The sequence below is a fragment of the Monomorium pharaonis genome, chromosome 6 (genome assembly GCF_013373865.1).
Source record: "Monomorium pharaonis isolate MP-MQ-018 chromosome 6, ASM1337386v2, whole genome shotgun sequence".
Lineage (NCBI taxonomy): Eukaryota > Metazoa > Arthropoda > Insecta > Hymenoptera > Formicidae > Monomorium > Monomorium pharaonis.
Window position 1 is genome coordinate 8,798,376 of NC_050472.1, and position 27,408 is coordinate 8,825,783.

Sequence of the window (27,408 nt, forward strand, 5' to 3'; positions counted from 1 at the left end):
TTTATATATACTTTATATGATTTTACTTCTATGTATGTGTGTCATATTTTTTATATAACATTATATATACACACACACACATAAACACACAACACATACGATTATATTTTATATAAATAAATGCTTTCTCAGGACGCTCTAACTCCTGCTCTCTGCAAATGTTTCCGACCCCTAAATAGCTTAAACTTTAATCACTTCGACGGGGAAGGGGGGTCTATTTAAATAGTAAAATTAATTAAATTATATAAATTATGTTTGCTCCTAACGGCAAGCATAACTCAGCTATCGTGACTGTCGAGTTGGCGAACAAGTCCCACCAGCAAATCCATCCGAGTCTCTCGTGTAAATATTAATGGCGTTGATGTCGGCGAGTTTTCTTAATTTATAACGTCAAAGACGAGGAAAATCGGTAGACCCGCGCGACGCGCAACTTCGAAGCCTCTCTGATACTGTAAGGTGGCTCTTCTGGCGGCGCAGGTATGGCGCAAGCCCGCGCTATTGTCCCAAGTCCTTATCCAATCGCCGGGCCAAAACATCGACCAACGACTTAACCCCGTACCCGCGATCTCCCTGCTGCACGGAGCTGCTGCATTTTCCGCGGCTTCGGGTATGCGTCGGGGATATCGAGGCAGACGGTTCGATACCGGACAGCATTGTTTCCGGAGTCCCATTATAACCGCGCGCCTCGATTCCGGGGGTTCGTGCCCCAAGGCACTCTCCCTCTCTTCTCTCTCTCTCTTTCTCTTTCCTTTGTCTATCCATTTCTCCGCTTCTCTGAGGCCTCTTTGTCGATGCCGACGCCCGGAGCTTCCGAGAGCGAGCTCTCTTCGTGCCATCGGAGCGGAACGGCACGGGGAACGACGAACCAAGACGGAGAGTGCTCGCGCGACGATACGGCATTACGAGGCGCCGTAAACGCATGAGCTTTTAGAGGAGGAGGAGGAGGAGGAGAAGGGAGGAGTTAGGCTGCTATCGGTATGCCGCAAGTCCTGACAGAAATTAGAAGGACAGCTCGCGAGAATGGCGTCACAAATGCTTTCATGCTGGAAATCACGTTGCATCGTGATCCGTTGTGGCGCCGCCGTATTCAGTATTGAGTATTGAAAGCGGCTGTGCGTCATTGCGGGAAGTGGCAGAGAAGGGCCTCCGCCAAGTCTTCGGAGTGCTTTATACGTGTATCCTTAATCATGTATCATTATGCAGAGGACGATAATACCATTAAAAATAAGTCTCAATGAAAATTTATATTCCCGGCGTAAAACATTGTAGAGAATTTTTTTTTATTTCGAGGTGTTGGCTCATATAATAATTTTTCTTAAAGTTAACTATTAAGATTGATTCGCTGTTATGTATATATTGCCTTTGAAAGATATCCTTATTCTACATGAAGAAAATTTTCTCTTAAAATTTGCTAATTGTGAGATAATGTGTGACCTCCAGGAATTTTACTATACTTTTTAGTAAAATTTACTATACTTTTAGGAAATTTTACTAAAAGTATAATGAATTTTACTATACCTTTAGCAAATTTTACTAAAAAATAAGTAAAATTTCTCGAGGTCACACATTATTCCACAATTACCAAATTTAAAAAAAAAATTCACTCCGCGTAGAGGGATTTGAACCTAGATTTTTCGATTTCAAGTCTACGTTACGTTCTACGCCTTTTGTAATTAATAAATACGTTACATATCGTCTATTTATAATTTTTTTATATAGGTATATCCTAATAATATAATTTATAAGAATTTAACAATTTATATCTCATGTCGCGTAAATCAACATCTTGTAAGAATTAAGTAAAAATATCGAGCACCTCGTATTATGTGCAAGAGGTACATACTAGAAATCAGTGTACTTTTTAAACTTTGTAAAAAAAAGTGAGTTTACAAGAGCAATACGTCCAAATTTATCGCTAAGTTTATTATTACCTTCTGTAAATATCTATATAGAAAAAGTACCTCCTATGTGTAACTCGAAATGTCATGGTTTTCCATTTCTAAATTAGTACTTCGAATTTGAAGGTACTAAGCCTGATACAAGTGTGTATTACTGTTTCTTAGAAGTTTCGTCTATTTTTTTTTTTATATAGATCTAATATAATTTGCAAACATAATAATTATGACTTGCAGGAATTTTTAATCGTGAAAATATTTGTATCGCCCGATGTTTCCCAGTTAGAGAGCAAGTAAAGTATTATATCGAAAGATATATACGTTTCACGATACAGTTTCGCGCTGGGATGTGGGACGCGATCGAAAACGTCGGGCAGAGAGGAGAGGCACTCTCGCGAAATAATCCTCCGTCGATAGAAGCGGAGCGGAAATCCGGCGACATAATCTAGTAGGATCGGTGACATTTCCCTAAGAGACAGGGCAATATACCGTATCCGTGAAATCTCGCGTCCAGTCGGCGTGAAGCTCGCGTTTCACGGCCTGCATAGGCGATCGCTAACGCAAGTCCGTGGAATGCACGATCCCCAACGGGTTACCGAGGACAGGATGAGAAACGGGAAGAGAGACGGAGGCCGAAGGAGAGAGGAGAGTCAGTCATAGAGATCGATATTCACCGCCGTCGTGGTCCAGCTACCAAGATGAGCGGTCACGATGTGCCCGTTGTCTCTGTGCGCCAACAATCTCATGCATTGTGAGCATTACCTCTCCTCGAAGGCACGAGATCGGGGTCACGGAAGGACCTCTGGACCACCGAGCACATGCGCTCGCCCTCCCCTGAGAATGCTCCTCTCTGATATTTGCCGAACGCAAACCGAATCTCTATTGCGGTACCTTAACACAGGTATTGTCTATAATTGCGATTACGTTTGCACGATTACGACGAATTGTTTAACCCTACGTCAATTTGCGAAAAGGGTCTCTTGCGTTTGCTGAACTTTAAGAAAAACTTGCTGAATGCGTATTAATGTGTAAGTTTGATAAATAACAATGAAATTAATCATTTATAGAATTAAAAATGTATCAATCATAAAAATAATGCCAAGCCTATATTATTTTAACGCCCTTATTTCTTTATCATTATTTATTAATTATTAAGTATTTTAAAGAATAACTTAAATAATACATATTTTATTAATAGTTTATAAAAAAATATTAAGTATTTAATAATTAATACAATAATAAAGGTAACGTTGAAATAATACTGGCTTGAAATTATTTTTACAATTAATTTACTTTACAAATTACATGAATTAATACAATAACATTAAAATTTTGTACAACAAACATATCCTTTTATGGAAATATAAAGAAACTTAATATAAAATTGCACGATTATTGACTACATAAATTGATAAAAAATTATTATCAGTTGTACCTAATTTTTTAGAGCGTTGTTAGTACGCACAACATAGAATGCAATCCGTTAAATTTTCATCCACATTATTTATTTCATTTTTCGTTATTAAATGTTGCTTCCTGCACTCCTATCTTTCGTACAATTATTATTGTATGATTATTTCTATATCTTTCTATATTTTGAAAAATGGAGTGCACAATGTGTACGGGATATAATATATAACATATGCATGAATGAATAAAATATAATACAAAAAATATTACATTTTCAAATATTATAATTGTTCCATCGACTTTAAAATTTTTCTCCATCGAATTATTGGAATCCCGCAGTAGCTGTATCGACGTTATTGACGTTACAGAAAAATTCCTTCGTATTTCAGATGCACCAGCGGCACGGTAATGTTATCAGGATACGCGACGATAAGGAGACGTTTTGTATTCGAAGCTGCCGATGTATAGTCACTCGTAGCGATCCTTGTTGCCTCGCTGGTGCACCATCGCGGTTATATACCGCGTTGGCACGTGTTGTTCGCGAAGCAAATCCCTTTTTATGACCCTTTTAACGAGCACCGCTCGCGAGGGGTGCGGCGGGGTAAGCACGTATGTAACATCGTCGCCGTCGTCGTCGTCGTCGTCGCCGAGAGCCAGAGAGGCAGAGCCGACGGATTGAATACGTACGGGCAAAAATAATGCGACATTACCGTTTCTTTATGGACGGTTAGTTATTACATCGCGGGAGTCCCGCTTGCCAGAAAATTGTGCGAGCGCGCCGCCGGGAAGACAGAGCGTATACGCGAATTCGCGCCCTTCGCCGAGACGACGGGCGCTCCACCGCGGGCGCGTGCGTAACGGGCGCTGTAACAATAATCTCGTCGCTTTTATTACCGTCGCTTTTTTGTTGGATTTTTACCGTCGAACGGCACCGCTAGATTTATTCGCGCCGTAAATCACGTTTGATACCGCCGTCGGGCCGGCTCGCGCTGGCACGATAGAGCATTCCTTCCCGCTCTGCATTCGCGCCCCCCCCCCCTTCCCCCCGGGATAAGAATAGCGAGAAAACCACCTCCCCTATTCGGCGCAATAGAAATAATTCATCCTCCGCGTTTTCTCATATTATTTGTATTTTCGCGCGTTAATCGACTCGCAATACTCGGAAAAAGTAAATGAGCGACACGTAAGAATTAGGGCACGCGTTAACAACGACAGGGTATCGCGGATCCCTTTCGATTCAACGACAAGTGGCGTATGCAAATTTATGCGCGTTTCCCCGCTCAGTCGCGATAAATCGATCGCCGCACGAAGATTTTAAATAAATTCAGCCAGCGGTATAAATGTTTGACTTTTGCCTCCGAGAAATAAAATGCTGCTTCGAGATGTAAAGAACAGCGTCGCGTAACCCGCGTGGCAAACATAGCGAGCCAATATATCGATTTGACGTGGGCACAGGGCGGAAGGGAGGAGAAGAGGGAGGAGAGAGAAAGCGAGAAAGGGAGAGAGAGAGAGAGAGAGAGAGAGAGAGAGAGAGAGAGAGAGAGAGTTCCATGTGCCGGCTGAAATTTTCGCATGATATCGGGAATCTCGAGGAAAGCTTGCTGCTGCCGCTGCTGCTCCGCTCGAGCGAGCTTCTCTCGTTCCGAGAGAAAAACGAAGAGGAGTCTACGTATTCATACAGGAAATGTCTTTCAGAAACTGAGAGAGCGCGTCGCGCCGCCTCGCGGAGATCTCGTTACATATGCTCCGAGTTTCGCGCGGACGAACGAACGGACGGACGTGCAGGGTAGAGACGAGATGCAAATAACGCGGGGAAGAACCCGGCGCGATGCGGTGGCCGAGCGGGCATAATATGCAGCGGCGCTGCTATTGTAATGCGATACAATCTCGCGTAACTACTAGACTACTAGTTGTTTGGCTGCACAATCCTATTTGCCAAGCAATCGGCCACCGCCGGGCGGCGGCGGTGACGGCGGTTCGTGTAATCCCTGCGGACTGCAGCCGCCGCTTCCTTGCGCGCCTCGCTGCTGCTGTTGCTGCTGCGGTGAAGGGTCGGAAGCCAGGGTCTCGAAATTCGTCGATTTTCAGGGTCGTGGCTCCGCCTCTGATCCCGAGGACGCGACCCGAGGAGGACGACGACCGAGGGCCACGCGGCCCGCCCGTGGAAACCCACCGGCGAGCTGCAAAGCGGCGAACAAGCTGTGCGTTCCCCGCTGCTGCAACAACGTCCGGATTCCGTACGGAAGGGTGGATATTCCCATCCACCCCTGACACCGATAAGAGGAAGCGCGAGGCACGGTGAGGAGGGGGAGAAACGTGAAGCGATGCGCGCCTCGTTGCTGCTCCGCTCTGCTCTGCGGATCCTAGATTACGCGTCCTAGTTAGCTCCTAATGTCGGAGGAGTCTGTGACGGGTATCGGGGGCCCGTCGTTCCCCGTGAATGCGCGACGCGCTAAATTGTCTGGAAGGTAATTATCGGCTCTCTCCCAGGAGCGCTCGTGCAAGGGGGGGGGAGGGGGAGGGGAAACGCGGACGCTTTGTCGCTCGCGCGTTGCGCCAGACACTTATTTGTACGCCGATCGTCCGGGCGGCAGCAGCGCGGCTAAGCCAGCAACCGGCTACCAAAGTGGAGTTACTGTCACGAACAGTATTCGTCGATGACTGATAAAGTTGGATAATTAATGGTAAGATGGCTGTTCTCTCCCTGCTCTCGAGATGGTATATCCCGTTTTAACATAATACTGCCGACTATTAGACGTATACGGGGCTTAATGGGGTAATTAAGTTCTGCTTCTGAACAAGCCAATTTTCTCAGCTGAAAAACAGCCCGGTTTTACCATAACAACCATATTTTTCAGAAAATTGATAGAGAGTTACAGAAATAGAGATTTAAACTTTATTAAAATTCTATCTATACAATTTTATAGTAATTATCGTTTCAATCAGACGCACATTTAAGTTGTTATAGAGAATTTATTTATTATATTTTTATCGTTTTTCTAAACGTATGCGTTTTTCTATTTAACTTGGCAAATTATTTAATTCAACTTGAAAATTGAAAGAAAAATTATAAATAATCTATATATGTATAAAATGTTAAAATTATTCATATATAAAAAGCATGAACTCTTATTAAAGTGTTACGTAATGCATCATATATAAGCAGAAGCTAAAAACATGATAGATATTTAATCATTTCGACAAAACACGATAAAAAATAGACATTGATTAAGGATTATTACTAAATTATATGCTAAGTAACGTAAAAGATATAATAAATCTGATATTTACGAGCCAAAAAACACGATAAAATTCCACAAACTTTCTCTTGCCAAAAACATGAATAAAATTACATAAACTTTCTCTTCTGTAATTCGATTAGATTTTTTAAGCAGGGAAGGAGAACAGAAGAGTTAAAATGTGTCAATTTGATGTCACATTAACTAAATTAATTGATATTATTTTGATTTTCTTGATTTTTCTGTTTTTGGGGGAATCGGTACAATAATTCGATTAATTTCTTGCGATTTTTCTGATTTTTACAAATTTTTTGACGTTTTTGCAAGCAACAATAGCAGGAATATTTACTTTTAACCCGCAATCGCAATAACCGATTTTTTGCCGTTACGATAAATTACAGATCAAATCGCGCGAGCGCCTGTTTCGATCGATCGTACGTGGAGGCAACGACCGCATATAATTTAAATGCGCGATATTTCCGACGATCGAAAACGGGAAAGCGAAACTCAAAACCGTTCCTACGCATGCGATAATTGTCACAATTAGATCGCGCGCCGATTGCATCGTGGATGCAATTAAAATTCGTTCGCGATGCCGCAATTCGTCGATTCGTTGCTGGCCGAACCGCACAAGGGAGGAAACGAGAAATCCTTTCGGAGTCCGAACGTTCGCACAGCGCATACATTGTTATCCTAAACCACGATTCTCGCATGTCTCGTTTACTTAGGGCGCGTCCCACTTAACACTCGCAACACCCACGAGTATCGTTTGTCCTTGTTAACATATGATAAACAACAAGGATGAAATAATTCGCCAGAGCCTTGCGAGCACTGAGTAAGTGGAACGCGCTCTTAATTAATGTTTGCGTTCGTTAAATCGGGAAACAATAGAAATCGATTAACGATACGCGGAAATACGATTTCGGGAAAAAAGTAGTCCAGAGAAAACGCTTGTAACGTAATGCCCAATAATCTCGATCATTTCCCGAACATGTTTGCGCGAATGAACGTATCATCACGTAAGTAATATCAAATATTTCATATATGTATGATGTGGTCAACCGCTATCGATATTGATGCAAATTTAATAACGTAAACCATTTTGACGAATTTGGAATCGCTCACTTTGAAACGTGATAGAAGTTCTTTCGGTCAGATGTACATAATTAATAGAGGAAGGTCGCCCATCCGACAAACCACTGGTTTATAGATAATATTTAAAAAAAAAAAACTAAAAAAATTTATAAAACTTTAAAAATATAAACTAGAAGGTATTTTAAATAATATAGCAGTTTTCATAATATTATTTAGAATTTTGTAATAATTAAGTATTTCGTACAGAATAAGCAAAAATGAGTTTGACAAAATAAGCCCTAAAACTGATATAAGAGACAATAATGCTATATTTTATCTTTGTTTTTTATTTGTATATATAAATCATCTGTATACAAAACTTACAAATCAATAAGGATTTCTAGAAACTTTTCAAACTTTGATATATAAGGTAAATGTCCGAGTAACAAAACATGTATGAGTCAAGATTGTTGAACTTCTGTGTATAAAGATTCATAATATAAAATAATCTATATAATCTATTACATTATATTATAAAGTAGGTTCGAGTTTGCAAAACAACAATTATAAAAAAAGATTAAAGAACGAGCTTAAATATTGTAAGAAAAATTACGAGCTAAAATTTATTAATATAATGTTTACTAAAAATATAAGAAATATGTCTATAAAATTAAAAATATATTTTTAAAAAATTTGTGTAAGTACGTATTAGCAGACCAACATGTAAAAATAATAAAAAATAGATTCTAGTTTACAACAATTAAAATAAAAAAGAAGGAAAAAACAAACAGTATATAATTAAATTATTTAGCTTCTACGTAATTAAGAAAAACAAAATATGAAATGTTATTATTAGTACACAAAAATATAAAAAAGCTTCGATTTATTACGAAAATAATATAAACTTTTAAAAGATTTAAACAAATTAACATTTGAATAATCTAAACGTTTGCATTTATTGTTTTAAGTTTTTTTGGAAATATTTATGCGTTTCTAAGATTATACACACGTATTGTACGTGTTTATAAAATAAATACAAAAAATATTTTCTTGACAAACATAATGTTTCTTAAAAAATTTTAGGAACGTCATAGAAGTATAAATTTAATTGGATAACAAATTTATTTCTTTTTACATTAATTTTTATAATATTTAAAATAACCTTATATAAATATATATCTTAAAGATTAAATTTAATATTAGTTAAAAAGTACATTTAAGATTAATAAATTAAGATTAAGAATATTAAATTTTCATATAAGAATCCGAGTATATAAACATGTTTAATTACTGAGAGTGTGTCTTAAAACGTTTTTTTATATCTATTTTTTGCAAATACCTTAAGCATTCACAAAATGTAATTGTGTGTAAAGTAATATATAAATATTGATTGTTGGTTACTACTCTTTCCCACGCTGGCTACTACTTTTTTCCACCTCTCAGGCAAAGTTACTAATTTAATAAATGGACCTTTATAATGCTATAACTTTTATTCAAGCTCATCTTTATTATCTTATAGTTTGTCTTATCAGATATGTATCAGTTTACGCTGTACCTCGATTATGTTATAACCACATAATTAAAAGAACAAAGAAAAAGAAGATATCAATAAAACTGTTTTGAAGGATGCTATAAATATGTAAAATAATCTATTATAATGTTAATAATACATTCGCTACTGTTTAGGAAGCATATTATTAACATTATAATTGCTTATGTTGTTAACATTATAACCCTTCATTATTCTCAAATAAAACAAACACTCAATTAACATTAGATTGTTTTAATTGCACAGGCATATATGAAATAAAAACTAATTTTTTATGTATACAATCTACTAGAATATACTTGTAGAATTGTTTTCTCAATTTTGATTTGTATAATTTTTGTTAATGACGTGAAAATTTAAGTCAAACGAGAGCAATAAAGGATTAAATTACGTAATTTGCAAAAAAAAACTTTTGTACTTATTTTGGAAGAATTTATTTTTAGCAAATTTTATACAGAAAAAAGCTGTAAATATAGGAATTGTTTTTTTTAAGTCTTCTTCTTTGATTACTTAAACAGATGTTATTATCATATTGTTATCAGTACACGGAAAAAAAATTACTCTTAAATTGAAACTTATGCATTCAAATTAACGCAATCCTTGTTTTATATATAAGCAACAATATATAATCTTCTTAGAAGACTTAAAAAATCTTGAATTTCAAGATATTATTTCAATATTATAAGTATTATTTTAAAAATATGATATAATTGTTTTAATAATTTTATTCTAAGAAAATTATAATCTTCGATTTAAACATGTAATATTTTCTATCGAATATTTTTCTTTTCCATTCAAGAAAATTATTTTTAAATAACAAGAATATTACTTTCTTGGTTAAACTATATAAAATTTTGAAATAAATCTTCATTCAAGTAAATCTTTTCGATTTAACGCAATATAATCTCATCTCAATATTTCCGTTTAGAAACTGGAGATATCAAAACAAGAATATCCTTCTTTTCTGCGTAGTAATAAAATACAACGTTTAATTTCCGAAAAAATAAAGAGATTTTAGGAGACCCGTGCCGATATCGACGACCTTTCCCTTCTTATTATAATTTGTAAACGGCCAAGAAAAAATTTAAGATGTCGCTCGCGCGATGCCGTTTCTGTCGAGCAGGAGGATTTCTAATTAAGCCTTGCAAAATCCATAATTACTACTGCAACTGCAAACTGTTATGCTGCGTATCTGCCTGTGCCTGTCGTTGCAGCTTGCAAATGAAATTTGATTAAATGCACCACGCGACTGGCGTAATTAACTTCCGCGGGTCACGAAGACCCATTAAACATCCTGGCTTTCGTTCTTAAAATTCGCGCACGGGGCGTGTTAACTTGCGCGCGTAACACTCGTCGCGGCGCGCGGCGGGCGGAAACTTCGGAGTGATTACCTTAATTCCGCCTAAAGGGGTACTAAATGAAATTACATCATCATTACTCCTTATTCAGTCGGAGGAATTGCGTTATTGTTAATAAGGCTCTCGTGTTGTGCAAGACTTTACGCCGCGCGGCTCGAAAATTACACCGCCGCTATGGCGCGGGGGTTGCGCGCGCTCGTTTCCATTACGTCGCACAAAGCTCGCGTCGAGTCGCGTCGCGCCGGTTTGTTGCATGTTCATTGGCCTCCGCGGTATAAAATACATTTTATTGCCAGTTCCGTTAAAGGGAAAATTACGCGGAAAAATTTCGCTGCGTCGCCGCGGCGCGACGCGGCGCGACGCGACGCGGCGACAGGCTAACAAGCGCTTGTTAAGCGAATGTGTAATTATAATCTAATGTAATTCGCCCCTGCGACGTGCCGCGCCGCGCATAGTCTTTGAAAGTGGAGCGTGAGTGCCGCTTAATAACCGTAACGAGAGCAATTTAATGTAATGGACGAAAAAGAAAAGAGCGCGGGGGTTCAACGCCACGCGGCGTCGCGGTCCCGCCAGACGCGGCCGTCACGTCCAAGTATTTTTGAAAGGCTTCTTCCCGGCTCCGAGATTATTAATTGCAATTAGATTGGAACGGTCGAACGGTTTTTAACGATCACTCCAAGTCGCGCTCGAGCGAAAGGGGAGGAAGGCTTGCGCGACGACGACACCCCGACGCGCAGGGTCGTCCGTGAAAATGCCTCAATTTGTCGAAATAAAGTCTGCGACTTTGACCGACGGCGACGAGCTCCCGTTCGGAATACCTGATCGCGAATTTCCCAATTACGGGCGGCGCAATCTGTAACGTCGTCGGCTGTAACAATCGGCGACGACATCAGCGGCGCCGCTTTGTTTCGCGCGCTGGAAAGTAAAATTGTCTATCGCCCGACGCGATTGTATTTCTGTTTACGGCGGCGGGAGGGAAGGGGAAGAGGAAGGGGAAGGGACACGTCCCACAGTTTTTCCGGTGAAACGCGGCCCTTTGAAGCGACGACCTCTCCCCCCCCCCCCGGGCTCCGCGCTTCTGCATTGTATCGCATTTTCCGCAAGTAACAGCCGTGCCATTTCGCAAGCATGCCCGAGCGTAACGGCGGCGCGCCAAGGGTCTTTCTTGTTCGCGATTTACGCGACCTTCCCCGCACGTAGCCGGCCAATTTTGCGAGACACAATGGGGAGGACCTTGCACGTGTCGCGACGTCGCGGGACGACCCCACGGCAAAAAAGAAGGTGACCGGGGTGGTGGCGGGGGGGGGGTGGATGGGGATGCATGTGTGCGTGTGTGTGTGTGCGCGCGCGCGGGGGGGAGGGGGTGTACGAAGGGCGGACGAAAGTGACCGGTGTATACGCCGGGAAAACACGCGAACGCTTCGTCGTCCATTCCACGGGACTCTCTTTTATGTGCGCCATTATTTCTATCCAATAGAGGTTGAGTAATGCCGGGTAAGGTTCTCCTTTTTCCATCCCCGCGAGTTCCACCGACGTGGCGCGTTACTCTTTTATGTTTCTTCTTCCCTCTTCCACCTCTCTCCCCACCCCTCCTCCTTGTTCTTCTTTCTTTTTTTTCCTCTCGCCGCCCGGTTGCAGTTTGTAAGCCTGCCGTCCGCGCACGTCTCCTCTTCCTCCACCCCTATCCCCTCCCCCCCCCCATTGCCCACGCGCCGGTTGCCCCTTTCTGGTACGCGAAGAAACTTTGATTATAACCTGGCAGCTACTTCCCCGCGGTAAAAGTCTGGTCTGGGTACCTTAATTAATTTACGTTAAGAGACTTCGCGGAAAGGCAGGTGTACCGTACGATTAAATGGCTTAAAGCGCCGCTAATGGGTAGTAAGCCGGTGCACCCGGCGAATACCGGGCAATACCGGGAGTGGTAATAACGTGGGATGGGCGTTCATGTTTATTTCATAAGCGGCGAATCGCGCGTACTTTAACGGGATCTGTCCCGAAAATGATTCGTCTGACGTCGCCAAGTAAATCACGATTCTGTTCTTCTTTTTTTATAATCGCCGCGTGAAAAAAAGAATGCGCTATCGATTGTCAAAGTGTCGCCAAGTATAGGCCGTACCTTCCAATTCGGAAGTATATCGGTAAAACATGAAATTCATTGGCACTCGCGTGTGAAAAGCCAAGTGGTTTTACTACTCACGAGAGTTCACGAACAGTCGCGGCACTGGCCTTTCGTGAACTAAAGGAACAGCGGTCTCGAACGCGCGATTTATATCGGGTATCGGACATCTTGTACGGTTTAGCTACTAAAAGAATAGCTCAAAGCACTCGGAAGTCCAAAGCACTGGAAATCAATAATTGATAAGAGGAACGATTCCTCTTGTCTAGCGAGTGTGGACAGCAATTCCCGTTTTACCGGGGATAAATTTATTGTTCCTTAAGAGGATGTTTCCTTCTAGAGCGTGAAAAAGTGGCCTACTTTTGAGAATTTAAAAAAACTGCTGCACACATTTGTTTACGCTTTTACACATCTACTTGATTAATAAATATCTACATATTTTGGTACGGCTAAATGTTTATTAATTTTTGTTAACTAAATTTAAAAGAAATATATTTTTTGGAAATTGTAACAACTTGCAAAACGTGTTTGTTTTAAATATACACAACATAAAAATTAATAAACATTCAACCGTATAAAATTTGTATATTGTTTATACAATTTTTCTATACTATTTTATTAAATATTCATTTCATATTTATAAATCGATGTAAAAGCATAGAAAAATATATGCAGTAATTTTCTTTAAAAAATATTCTCAAAAACATGCCAACACTTTCTTGCGCACCTTAAATTACATTATCCGGTAGGAATGTTTTATATAAAAATATATAAACATACATATATAATAATTATGAAATATGTTTATACGTTTATATTAATTTTTATTTTTTGTAAAATTTCTGTTTGGTATGAAAAAAATAATAGTTGTACTGGAAAGACAAAAACCAATTGAATTAGTACATTATGTAACAAGAGCGTAAAGTCGACTTTTTGTGCATAAATGCAAAAGACTGTTACGTCTATGTTGCATACTGTATTTTTTTTGTTACCCGTGCGTCGATGTGTGGCACTCTCTTGAATGTCATCAGAGAATGAATATCAAGAAATTCACTTTAATAGAGTGAACTTTAACTCTTACTGGAGTGGAAAATTATTCGAAAAATTGTAGTGGCAGCATTTTTATTCTATGAAATTTTAGAGTACATGCACAATTTTTTCTTATTTTTTGTATTTAATTTTTTGGAAAAGAAACAATGCAAAAGTAATTTTTTTGATTAGTTTTCGTTTTTTTAGTATAACTATTATTTTTTATACTAAATAAAAATTTGCAAAAAAACTAATATAAACATAAATAAATATATTTCGTAATCATGTATATTTTTATTTATACTTATATATATTTTTTTATAAAAAAATTTATTAGAAGGATACTCTCTTAAAAGTCGGTCTCCCGCGAAAGATGAAAATCAAAAACAGGAATCGTGAAAATTCTGGATTCTATTAAATACGGTAACAACAGTATTCCATAATAATACCCTATACATACGCTATAATATTCTCTAATGCTAGGTCGGCCGTGATACGACGCTTGTCTCAAATATCACAGCGTTTTGAGAAATAATTGCAAATATAAGCTACGGGAATTGTCGATATTACGAAGCCATATAACGGTAAACACACATAAAATTAAATTAAGATAATCGTGGCCCCGAGTTGGGATTGCGAGTCCCGGAAATTTCGGAATTTCGAATCGGCGCAATTAACCGGCGGTGTCGGCGCCGATATAAATTTCGGCGATATATCCGTCGGTCGTTCCATAAAACGTCCGCTAAACTGACAGGCAACGCGGTCGCGTGCTTTTATCGATGGGATTCGTAAAAGGGTTAACTCCGCGGACGCATTGATGAAACAACCAATTATTTTCCTCGATGCACCCTCCCTCCCCGCCGAGACAATTGAGTTTGCGCGGTCGATCATATTTTCGTCCGCGGGAATGTAAGCTTTTTAACGGATTTGTCAATCGTATCCATGTAAAATCATCCGGTCGACGATAATCTCGGCCATTGTGAGAGCTCATCAGCGGGATGCATCTCGTTCGCATTAGCCAGCGGTTGCGGCCCTTTCAACCGTCCGCTAACCTGCAGCATTGTTTTTACGTCTGCTTTTAATTAGCCGCTCGCGAGCGCTCAATTGCCTCGGCGGTTTTAGCCAACTTTCATGCCGTTGGAATCCGAATAAATCCCCTTTATACGTGGCATAATGCTAACGGATTAGCGCAGCTCGCGTAGTATGCGAATAATGCGAGTCGATAGAGCGAATCTTTCTTCGTTAATATCAATCAAAAATCAACGCACAATAGCACAAAATTTATGGATGGTTGGAAAAAATTTACCGATCGAGAATCCATTTTTTTTTCACCCATTGACAGACAATTAAACAATATTGTTGACAACTTTGATAAGTAAATCTCTTTCCATTTAACACGTAACTGCCGCGCGAAAAATTAAGTATGATTAACGCAGTAACAATGTGTCACATCAAAGGGCAAAAAATAAAAAAATTTTATACACTGACAAAAAAATGCTTAATTCAAATAAATATTTATTTCAATAGTACCAATAACATATTTTATAGAAAATCAATAATACTTATTTTAAACACGTAATACTTTCTATAATTCAAAAAATATTTCGTATTTGAAATAAATATTATTCATTTTCTATAAAATATGTTATTGATACTGTTCGAATGAATATTTATTTGAGTTAAGCATTATTTTCTGTCAGTGTAGATTTTAATATTATATTATGTTTGGACATCTGCGTAAAATTTAAATGCAATTATTTCATAAAAAAAATATTTTTTATTTGCTTTTGACTTTTATATAAAATCATTTTTTACAATATTAATTTATATTTAATGAGAAAATAATCTTACAAATTAAATAATCTTTTTTGCACTAAACTTAACTAAAATAAAACTTTTATAAATATTCCAAAGTTTTTGTTTAAATCCACTTATGTTTAAAAGTTATTTAAAACAGCAACGAAATAAAATCTTTTTTGCCTGCACGACGCATAAGCCGAATTTTTATTGTTCCCTTCTTCGCATTTACTTTCAGAGTCAAAATTCGGATGTTCATTCGCGATTAGAATTTCTTGACGTTGGAAATGGGAGAAAAAAGAATAAACTTAAGAAGTCTGTTTTCAAATTTCAATAACTTTCAGCTGGTACTGTAGAGTCAAAACATTCCGAAACAAAAATTCACATTAAACTTGCCGCAGAATTAAAAGAACACGGCGAAAGTACATCTGCTATGTACCACTTTAAATCTCACTTCGATGCCGAGCGGTGTAAGTTCGTACTTGGAGTTTCCCCGTGGCACAATTGGGAGCACCGTTGGGGAAACTTCAAACTCGTAACAGTTTTACCATTCGCGGCTACGCGAATAAGGGGAATGAGTAAGAGTTACGATACAGAGGATTGAAGTCTAATGTTCAGCTTGATTTATAACGGACCGGAACAGAATCTACCAACTAATACCTTCTAATGCGCAATTGCATAAAGGCACTGTTTTACAAATAATACAAGGACTAAAGGAAACTTACCTAAGAGCCTCTTTTATCAACTCCGGTTAATTTAACCGACTGATTAATTTAATCATGCTTGCCAACGTGAGAACCAAACACAATTTGTTATTGGGAGAAAGGAGAATATTCTTAAATATTCTTAACAACTTTTATTTACATTAATGATCGCACTGATAGAAAAATATATGATATTTACGACTATAATTGCATAGTAAAATAATTATAGTTAGGAATATCATTTTTATAGTAATTATTACTATAATATTGGTAATAACTGTATATTTATGGTAAATGCTTATAATGATCATTTTATGGTACAACTAACTGTATAAAAATCTTCATTTTGGTTATAGCAACCATATCATAAGTTGCATAAACTAATATTATGGTTATGAGAACTATAATATAGTTTAAACCAACTATAAATTTATGGTCCATTGGGGACCCAACCATATTTTATAGTTATTCAACAATGTACATTATATTATAATTATTATTACCAATATTGTAGTAATAATTACTATAAAAATGATATTCCTAACTATAATTATTTTACTATGCAATTATAGTCATAAATATCATATATTTTTCTATCAGTGCGGATATTAATAATACTTATAATTTCACATAAAGCATTTAGATTTCAAAACAACGGAAATAATAATATTTCACATACATATTTGACTTTCACACAACAGAATCTTAGGTTACGCTGAAACTTCCCTTTGGAACTTCCGCGAATTAATCGTTGATTAACTAACTTAAGAGGTTGGTGAAAGAGGCCCTAAGGGTAATATTCATAGTCCGATCTTAAGTTCAAGATCATCTCAAGTCTGACATGGGTATGACTTCACCCAGTGAAACACCTGAAGTGTTTCAAGGTCTTACTTAGGAAACTCTTGAATATAAGTACCGATCTTCGATACTTCTTCGTTAAAGGGAAATCTGCGTTGCTCGTACGCGCAGCCACTGCGCCCGTTTAATCGCGGTTAAACGGATATCGGCTCGTCAATCGTTGGCGTGCGGAGGAGGGGAAAAAAATGCCGGCCGAACTTGGGCGCAACTTTAATCGATCATAATGAATGCTCGTCCGCCGCGGCCCTCGCAGCCCGGTGGCACGCCGCCGCCCGCATTCAGAAACTTCAGAGGCTCTTCAGTCGTTAACGGAGTTTCGCCTTAACGACTGGCCGCTTCGATAAATTTCAATCCGCTCCCTGAACCCACCCAACCCACCCACTCCTTCCCCTCTCCCCTCGATCCTGGTCTTATCCTGTCGCGTGCGCGCGCGCTCGCTTTCCAAGACCCTACGACGACCCTGGGATGCGCTGTGCAAATATGACCCAAGTTGACCCCGGGACGAAGAACTCCGGCAGAAAGCACTCGCGCGGTCCCCTTCTAAGCACCCCGGACGCAAGCACAGCCACCGAGTTTGTCTTTGGTATTAACGGGTTTTGGTATAGAGGCTCGAGAGCTGTGTAAGAGCGACCGAGCGCCCAAAAGAGAGAGAGAGAGAGAGAGAGAGAGAAGGGAACGAGGAGGGAAAGGCGTACGTACAGCTTTAGTACCATAAATTCCCGGGTACGCGGACTCGCCTCCGCCGCCGCCACCGCCCGTTAATATCGCCCGCGGGAAAGCGGTTTACGGGAACCACGTCTAAACCTGCCCACCCCTTTGTTGTATTTACTCCGTATTTACTCCTTTTTCCGGATCGGCTCGGAAGATATCGCGCGCGGGCGTGTGTTGCCGGCCAGGTAGGTGGATCCCGGGGAAATAGTATTAAATCTCGATGGCGATGGTGCGCCCCGTCCATAGTTCGCCTTATTTTATCGCGCTTTCGGACGCTATAACGGGGGCTGATCGGCCGGGGCGGACGAGCGGACTGCGACAAGCACGGCGATCGATCAATCGTCGACGCTGGGTGAATTTAGTATCCTCGATCTCGTGCAGCTCGTATCGTACTTCTTAATATTGACACGTGGATTATAACGGCTAGGCAGAAGTGAAAAGTTATTGAGTGATATTACGAGATATCGTGTCAGAAGGCATTTTATTGCAATAAATGATGTTTGTGTAAGATTGATAAGTAATAACAATAAACCTAATTTTTATAAAAAAATTGATATGAATAAAAATATATCAATTGCAAAAATAAATTTAAGCCAGTATTATTTATCCCCTTTTCGATAAAGTATTAATAAAGTAAGTATTAGTTAATGTTTTCTTATATTTTTAATTAGTTTGAATTAATTTATCGTTAGTCAAAACAACATATAAATATTATATGACTAAATATAATTAAGCTACAATTTCCAATGTTTACTTGTGTACAAATCTGTACACAAATAAAATGGAATATATAATGAAACATAATTTTAGTGGGACGCATGCAGCAATTTTTCCTTGTATGTACATATATATAGTTAGGAAACTAATTAACACAAGATATACAAGTTCATTTTATGTATATTACAAATTTGCCAAATATTACAGAAAAAGTATTACAGCTTTTTCCTCCATTTGCATTTTATACAATAACTTTGTTAACAATCAATATTTTAAATTGAAAATTTAACATTTTTATTCTCCAATGCGTTTAATCGATTTTAAAGAATTCTGAAATAGGATTATTCTATGTATAATAGGATTATACTATAATAATAATATAATAGAATTATAACTATAATCATAATAATGGGATGTTATTCATAAAAATGTAAAAATATGCAATGTGATGACAGTGCATAACAATTGGAGAAAAATAGGAGTGTGACTCTTTCCTAAAATAAATTTAAAAAATTGATTTTTGTTTAAAAACACATTGTTTCGTTATAAAATTATGTATTTTATAACAAAATAAAAAGACAAATAAAGAGAAAGTTTTGCAGAATATATTCAAATATATGGAACGTACACATGATCTGTTCAATATATGTATAGTGTATGACATGTATAGTGTATGATCAACAAAATTAGCACACGAATATTTGTGTCGAAATTCTACATAACTTTAAATAAGTATAACACTGCGAAAAATCATCGCATTTTTCGGAAAACCATTTTAAAACGTGAACTCTGTACTTTTGAAAAAATTTTGGCAATTTTAATTATTTTTTTTCACAAAGCGGCACAATGATAAAGGTTGACTCGTCAAAATAAAATTTGTTATGCAACTTTGATGGATTACACGTGCTGTGGAAAAAATTGCGATGACTTTCTGTTACTTGCATCTTGCAGCGGAATCTCTTCCCTTTATTTTGAATAATCGTTCATCGCTGTGCGATTTTTTTGGACCGAGTTATTCAGATTTTAAGACAAAATGGCCATTTTGATTTTCATCGTTTATTACTCGTGAATAGATCAACGTACAGCGCTCCGCAAAAAAAAAACAATAAAAAACTGAAAGTTTGCATTTTCGAATGTTAATTGATGTTGGGAAAAGCGCTTAGGCAAATTTGGCATAAAATTCCACAAGACATTATTGAGAGGTGCATAAACATATGAGAACGTTTACAAGTAGTAATCGATCAAACAATGTTAGTGTTTATTATACGGAGAGAATTTCTCTCGTAAAATTTACCCTCAAAATCTGGTAATTGTGAGGTAATGTATGACCTCGAGGAATTTTGCTATATTTTTTAGTAAAATTTATTATACTTTTAGTAAATTGTATTAAAAGCATAGTAAATTTTATTATACTTTTAGTAAATTTTACTAAAAAGTATAGTAAAATTCTTTCAGATCACACATTATCCCACAATTACCAGATTTTCAGTAAATTTTAAGAGAAAATTCTCTCCGTGTACTGGAGAGTAATCGTACTATAGAACTTTGCTTTAGTGATGTGATTGAATCTTTTATCATGACAATATATTGAATTAAATGAAAACCGTAAAATATGCGATCTTTTACGTAATCTTTGAACGCGATTTGTTGTAAAAAAAAGTAAATCTACGAAAAAAGCAATAATAATATTCGAAAATGCATTTTTTTTTTTATGCTGTACGTTGATTTTATCACGAGTAAGCAATTAAAGTCAAAGTAATCACTTTTTATTCAAACATCGATTACTCGGTTAAAAAAATCACATAGTGATGAATGACCACTCAAAATAAAGGGAAAAGATCCTGTAAGATGCAAGTAACAGAAAGTCTTCGCGATTTTTCTATAACAGGTGTAATGCAGCAAAGTTGCATAAAAATTTTTATCTTAACGGGTCAAGCTTTATTATTGTGCCGTTTCGTGAAAAAAAATAATTGAAATTTCTAAAATTCATTCGAAAATAGAGTTTTAAAATGTTCGGTAAATAAAAATACGATGACTTTTCTCTGTGTTATACTTATTTAAAGTTATGTAAAATTTTGACACAAATTTTCGTATGCGCTAATTTTGTTGACCAGTATATATAGATTGTAGTATTAAAAATCTATAATGTATGTAATGTAAATTGTAATATAAAGATCAATTTATTGATTAACTATTTCCATATGAAAACTTCGAAAAACAGGCTATATTATAAGCTTATTACAAGCTGAGAAATTTCATAACTTTTCGAGAAATAATTTTAAAATTGTAATTATCATTAATTTGTCTCATTATTCAATCCCTCTTTTAAGTTTCGAGTTTCACATATTCTTCACTAAAAAATTATTCTTTTTTATTAAGAAAGAGCTTATTAAAAAATTTTAAAATTTTGTACAAATGAATAATAATTAAAGAGTGAAAGAATGGCATACTAAAGATAATTCTAACCATGCTTATATCAACAAATTTCCGTTTTTTAAATATATAATGATATCAAATAAAACTTTCAACCTTTCCTTCAAATTCATAAAAACCTTTTAGCGGTTGAGGCTCCTCAAAGGTAAATATATTTGACTAAAACACTCTGTATATTTATGCTATAATAAGCCCAACTTTATAAAAAATAAAGAAATAAATTAACATACTTTAAAATATACTTGAAAAAATTTTAAAATACTCAAAAGTAAATTTGTTTTACAACAAATGTCAATTAGTTCGTATTTACATTTTTTTGTTATTGCATAATTGTGGGCTACTAAATAAATAAATCCAAAAGTAACGACTACAACTCCTTATTTAATAACGGAGATATTATAACAGTCATGGTACCTATATAGTATGTGTGTGCGTGTGTGTGTGTGTGTGTGAGAGACAGAGAGCAATATATTACTTTTTTTCTACATTTTTCTCAAGAAATCAATTAAAAATGACAATTCTTACTAATGAAGTTCTTCGATCAAAAGTATATAGCATAAAATAAACTATCAATATTTCATGTACCCGGGCAATTAATAACGTGACTGCATACAACATGATTATCTTGTTTATTTAATAATATTCCGTCACAATTTTATCAACTTTTACATATGTACATTTTTTTCAGACGTAAAAATCAATAAAAATAAATGTAAAGTCGGTGCTTATTTGTTGCAATTTTATTTAAATATAATAAGATATATTTAATGGGTCACAGGACAATAATCTTTCAATCTGATTTTATTAATAACAGGTCAATAAGTGTTCTCATTTCGAAAACAAACAAACGAAACAAAACACGACACAACACAAATTCGCTTTTGATAAAAATATACCGCGTGTTTACTCTCAATCGATTTCTCTAAAAAAAAAGGTATTTGTAGCTTAAAATAAATTCCCAAAATCCTGTGTTCAGAAATTAGTTTTGTAATTGTATGTAGTGTAACATAAAAAATGCACTTATGTGTGATGTGTACACGTATATGAACTCTAGAGGACCGCAGGAACAATTTCTTTGTATTTCTTTGAAGCGTAATCTGTGGAAGCTTGCCAGTTATCTCGGTTATGTGTCACTAACGTTAGTTATGTCAGCCAGTAGTTACGTCCGGCTCTGGTCAGACCATTCCAGCAGCGCCTTTAAAACACGAACGGCGTGGATTACCGTCAAGCAGGGCTGTAAATTGAAAGGAAAATCGTTTCTTGAGAGAGAAGGCGAGAGCTCGCGAGCATCCGCGCGACTTCCACGACGCCCGAGGCGCGAAGAATAAATTCCGCGAGGAATGTTTCCCGTTAAGTTTCCGGCGGGGCAATATCGACGCTATTTATCGTCGCCGCGCTGGCGTAATTGCCGCATATAAATTTGCGTACAAACGGAAATGCGAATTTAGCGATTTTATATTTCTCTGATTTTAATTAACAGTCCGTATTCTCCGTTGCGCCGTGCAGAACGAAGCCTCTTTGCGAGCCGGGAAATATACAGCGCGCGCGCGCGCGCCGCTTATAAATACATTTTAAACCGGAAATTGAAAGGAAAAGCGGCGCGCTGTGTAACGGGTGAGGTATACCGGCCACTGTGGCGCTGCGGAAAATTTCCTGACACTGTCGGAAGGGCGGAGAGAAATAGCCGCCCTTTGGTAGTTACGAGAACGAGGTTATCAAAATGCCCGAAATATAGCCCGGTTGCCGGGATAAAAGGAGATTATTTTGTTGTTTTAGCGTACGATGAATCAAATCGAATTTCCGCTCGCAAGCCAAACGTCATCGCAATAGCGTCACGTCGTTGAAATTGTCGCGGCACAAAGGAGGCACGTCAAAGAACGTACGGGGAGCACGCCGAAATATACGGCGATGCACGAATATTCGAAAGTACTGCGAAAGTAGCGCACAAGCTCCGGATGACGTAAGAAAAATTGCTACTTGATAATGGTTCAAGAGCACTTGTTGAACTATCGGGAACCCATCGTAACCTTCCCACTCGGGGGAAAACCAGAAAAGGGCTGACCAACCCCTTCACGGGTTGCGAGCATTCGAGTACATAGCAAAACCCTTCAAAAATAGGTCGCTCTTAAACGCGAAAATAACCCCTCTCTCCTCGATGGAATCGATGTTACTCCCGCGGCTGCATCGCCCAAGTTTACGTCAGAGTGTTTATCCACCCCGCTGCCCGGGCGAGGGAGACGAGAAGATTCAATTACCTCCTCGCAACAAATTGCAAAATGGTATAGCGTAAATTGAAGCAGGAGCAACGTGCCGGGCATTAAAGTTGGTCGCTCGATTTTGAAAAGCCTGCGGAAACCGTATTTGGGCCGACGAACGTCGGCGGGAGTGTAATTTTTTTCCAGCGCGATATTCAATTATGAAAATTTGATAACTATCGATCGATAACTATAAAAAAAAAAAAAAAAAAGGCAGAGCGATTGCAGCTGTTCATGTGAAAGCCGGTAGACACGGAGGCTCCCTTGTGTTGTACAAAAAATTTTTCTATTTTGCCCTTTATGAAACTTGTTTTGCACGATTTCGTTGCGTAATTGTTTGTATCATTCCTTGTAAAAAAAAAAAAAAAAGCGCCGTTAACTATGCGCAACCCTGGCGGGGAGAGTGCAACGCCCGACGCGAAGGAAGCACACGGGGCAACGTTAAAAAATTATACATATTGTTTTCTATTAAATCGCGAAGAGCATTTCGAATTTTTCCGTTTTTTCCATAAATAAAGAAACTCCGGTGGTACCGGAGGAGGATTAATATTTTTCCACACAATAGCTCGGAGCGTATTCCACGTAGCGAAAGCGGAATTGCTGCGCGCCTCCCGAGGCGCGGGCACGCGCGCGCTATTCATCGCCGCGGGGGCGACGGGTTGCGGAGTAATAAAGATTTTGCGAATTTGATGTTTCAATTTGTCGGGGAGCTCGCAGCAAGGGGGCACGCGATCTCATCTTCGTTGTTAAGCACAGCGATGTCGGCACACCGGGCAGAGGCATAAATTGCGGGGAGACGAGAGCCGGGGGTGGGAGAGGGGGGGGGGGGAGGGAGGGAGAGGAAGACGCTTAATATCGCTCGCGTGGAAGCCCGTTTACGGAAGCGCGGAGCGGAGAGCTGCGTTTCTTCACCGTCGTACGCTCTCTTAAGCGTTGCAATAGGCTTCCTATATTCGCGCGCTGTTTAGTGTCGCTTACAGGGCGCGCTTTCGCCGCACCGACGACGCGACGAGGCGGCTCTGAAACGTAACGTTGAAAATCGAGGGACAGGTATAACCCGCGTCGAAAGCAGCGGCGGCGAAACCAACGAAGCGTAAAGAAACTTTAACGTCACTCGTCGTCGCCGACGGCGTTTTACGTGAACGCCCGTGTTATTAATCGTTAATTCAAAAACGGCGAACGCGCCGCTTTGTACCAAATTTGTTGCCAGCCTTTTGTAGCGTGTTGTTATTAAATACATGTTGTTAAATACCGGATCAAAAGGATGAAAGAAATTTCATAAATGAACGTTGCCGATGTCGACGTACCTCTTTGGAGTGTGTTTCTTAAACAATTAAATGCTATTTTAAAAACATAAATACAAAGTAGACGTTCTAGTAGTCTTTTAGTAGATAATATGACAGTTTTTGTAATATTATTTCAAAATTTGCAATTATTAAGTTTTCTTAGACAAAATGAGTTCCAAAATCGACATAGACAGTACTTTTTCTCCCTTTCTTTTTATAAGTTCATACAAAATACACAACGAATTTTTCCTTACATAAAATTCGCTACAAATTTTATCATCTAATAAGTTTAAGGCAACTTGACAAAAATTACCATGCAACATATACCATGTAAAAAAATTAACATGCAACATTTGACGATATTGTCAAATGTTCTAAAATAAAATTTTTACAATTTGAGACAAATCTATAACAATATATGCATTAAAAACACATTTACACATTTACTTTTGAATTATGAGTTCTCTGCTTTACATACTACGTAATATCTTCTATTGATAAATGTGCTATATTTTATTATGTGTATTTATGTTACAAACGGCGCAATCTATCAACTACCAATTTGCATAAATATTATTGCATATGTTTGTCTTTAACTGACAATTCTATTTAATTTATTAGTTTATTCTATTTAAAACAATAAAGAATCATAAACTGTTTAACATATTTTAAAATTATTTCAAAATCCAGCTACACAATTTAGTAAAAATAATCAAGCATATTTCATACTTTAAAATATAAAATATGTGTAAAACAAATATTAATAAAACAGAGAAAATAATATAATTCTTTGAAACGTTCTACGTCTATCATGCTCTTCAGAGTCGGACATTTTAGTGAAAATTCTCTTTATGTATTTATAAATTAATGTATACGAAAATATCTAGAAACCTTTGATTTTAATGTAAAACATTTTTTTGATTTATATTTTATGCTTCCACGAGGTATGTGTGTGTGTGTTTGTGTGTATGTGTGTGTGTGTGTGTAAAACGTAATAATATGTAATATATAATATACATATAGTATATAAAAATTATAAATAATACATAAAGAATAAATTATTCTATTCTACATAGCTTTTATTAACCTATAGTCTATCTTATTGATAGATGAGCCAACTTATTAATAGATTGACAGATGAGACGGTTTCCGCCGCATCTGTATTTATGTTTAAAACTGCATTATAAAAAAAATAACATAGGAAAAACTATAACTAAAACAGTTTTAAGCTAGAGACATGCAAAATACTTTAATACTATCACTATTGTTTAAACTAAGTAATTTAATAAAGATTATCGTACAAATTTTATTCTCGTTTTTGAAAAAAATTATTTTCAGCAGCAATTTCGAAAAATGCAACAGAGGCCTTAATTATGTACTTTTAATCATTTAAGAAAATTATGTGTTTCGTATCACGATTAAAGTGCAGTTTAATTGTTGAAAAATAAAAGAGTGTCGCTTTAATTATAAAAGATCTATGTCGGCATTGGTGATTTCCCTCTATCTATGTGACATGTGCTTTTTATAGAATGGTGTTAACGTTAAACATTCCTGACATTTGACAAGAATCACATCGTTATCTCGTCATTTAATCGTATCGCTTATCTAACCGTGAAGCGAACGTTTATTTATAACAACCGGAGGCGCTATGTGTGTACCGATCGATGCGCCGCATGTCAAATGGTGAAAGGACGATTAAATCGTTGAAATTGGTCGTCTAGCGATCATACGCGGTTAAAGATTAAACGCGGTTCGGACGCTTTCAACGCAAATCGTTCTCGAATAGTAGGGTCAAAAATAATTCACGTCGGCGCGGGGGAGGGGGGGGGGGTTCTCCTGCAATGTTATTCGCACACGCTGGTACATACAACGCGCGATGTCGTATGCATACGGGTATGCATTTGCCCGGAAGTTTCAGCTTAATTTCATCTGCGGGGTAGCAATTGAAAGCCCGCCGAATCGCCCGCCAGCCATAAACTCCCATTTCCGCGTTTCATTTGGCCTCGTTTACAAGTGAAAGTACGTCGGTGCATCCCCCGACGGTGGTGGCGGTGAAAATTCGCGGTGCGATCGAAAGGAATAAAGAGAAAAACGGGAAGCTCCTTCTCGTGACAGCGCTCGCTCATTTCCGAGGCCAAAAAAAAAGGAAGAAGAAAAAACTATTAATCATCCCTTCCCCTTTCCCCCCAAATTACTGAAAACACGATTTTTCTCCCGGAAATCTCTCGCGATTCGCGTCCTGTATATACATACACCGCTTCGTTGCACCGCTACCGGGGGAAAAAAAAAGAGTATAGTTGCAGCAGCAAAAATCTGTGTGCGGTAACTAAATTTCGGTTATAACATATGGATAACTAAAACTTTAGCATAACTAAATTTAATTTAGTTGTCGACGTTATAGGTGGGGTCACAAAAATATCTGCTACGGCAGATGTTTTAACGAATGGGTATGGTAGCACTCGCGTTGCAAGCATTAGCTGCAGTTCCACTGTGGGAGGCACAAGTTTTGGCGTTTCTGTTAATATTGTAAATGCAATCGCAAGTCCGAATATCAAGTTCCTGAATTAATTTTTAAAACAAAATTGCACTGTCCAAAGTCACTTCATTTACTTTCATCTTGGAGTCAAATTTTTGAGACTCAACTTTGAAAAATTCTTTCATGGAATAGAACGCTCCTGTTCAAAACACGAATGAAGAATCATAATGCTGCGCTTTTTCATACTGTTCTCTATGATTCTTACTTACGAAAAATACTCCATCTGTTGCCAGTGCTCGCAGATAAACAACTTGTTACGATAAGATTTGTCCGTTACCTGGAATGACAGATTTCAGTTTGTAGTCAATATGATTATGTAGCAGACAAATAGGGTGAAAGTGTTTATTATAAGACTTTTTTTTAAAGCTTACATTTTCTTAAACAGTAATTTTTAACTTAAAATGTTTACGTAGTTTTATACCTAGTACACTCAAATTTTAT

The 27,408-nt window shown here is 37.6% G+C and overlaps 1 protein-coding gene across 4 annotated transcripts in view; it reads right to left on the reverse strand.

Annotated features, from left to right (window-relative positions):
* Positions 1 to 27,408, reverse strand: part of LOC105839462 (neuroligin-4, X-linked) — a 391,763-nt gene that overhangs the window by 208,706 nt on the left and 155,649 nt on the right. For 2 of the 4 annotated variants that reach the window (XM_036288014.1, XM_036288015.1), the window contains one exon: positions 27,177 to 27,244. The exons of the other annotated variants lie outside the window; for them this stretch is intronic. The gene's annotated coding sequence lies outside the window, so the exon portion shown is untranslated. The remainder of the gene's footprint in view (positions 1 to 27,176; positions 27,245 to 27,408) is intronic. 4 annotated transcript variants of the gene reach the window in all.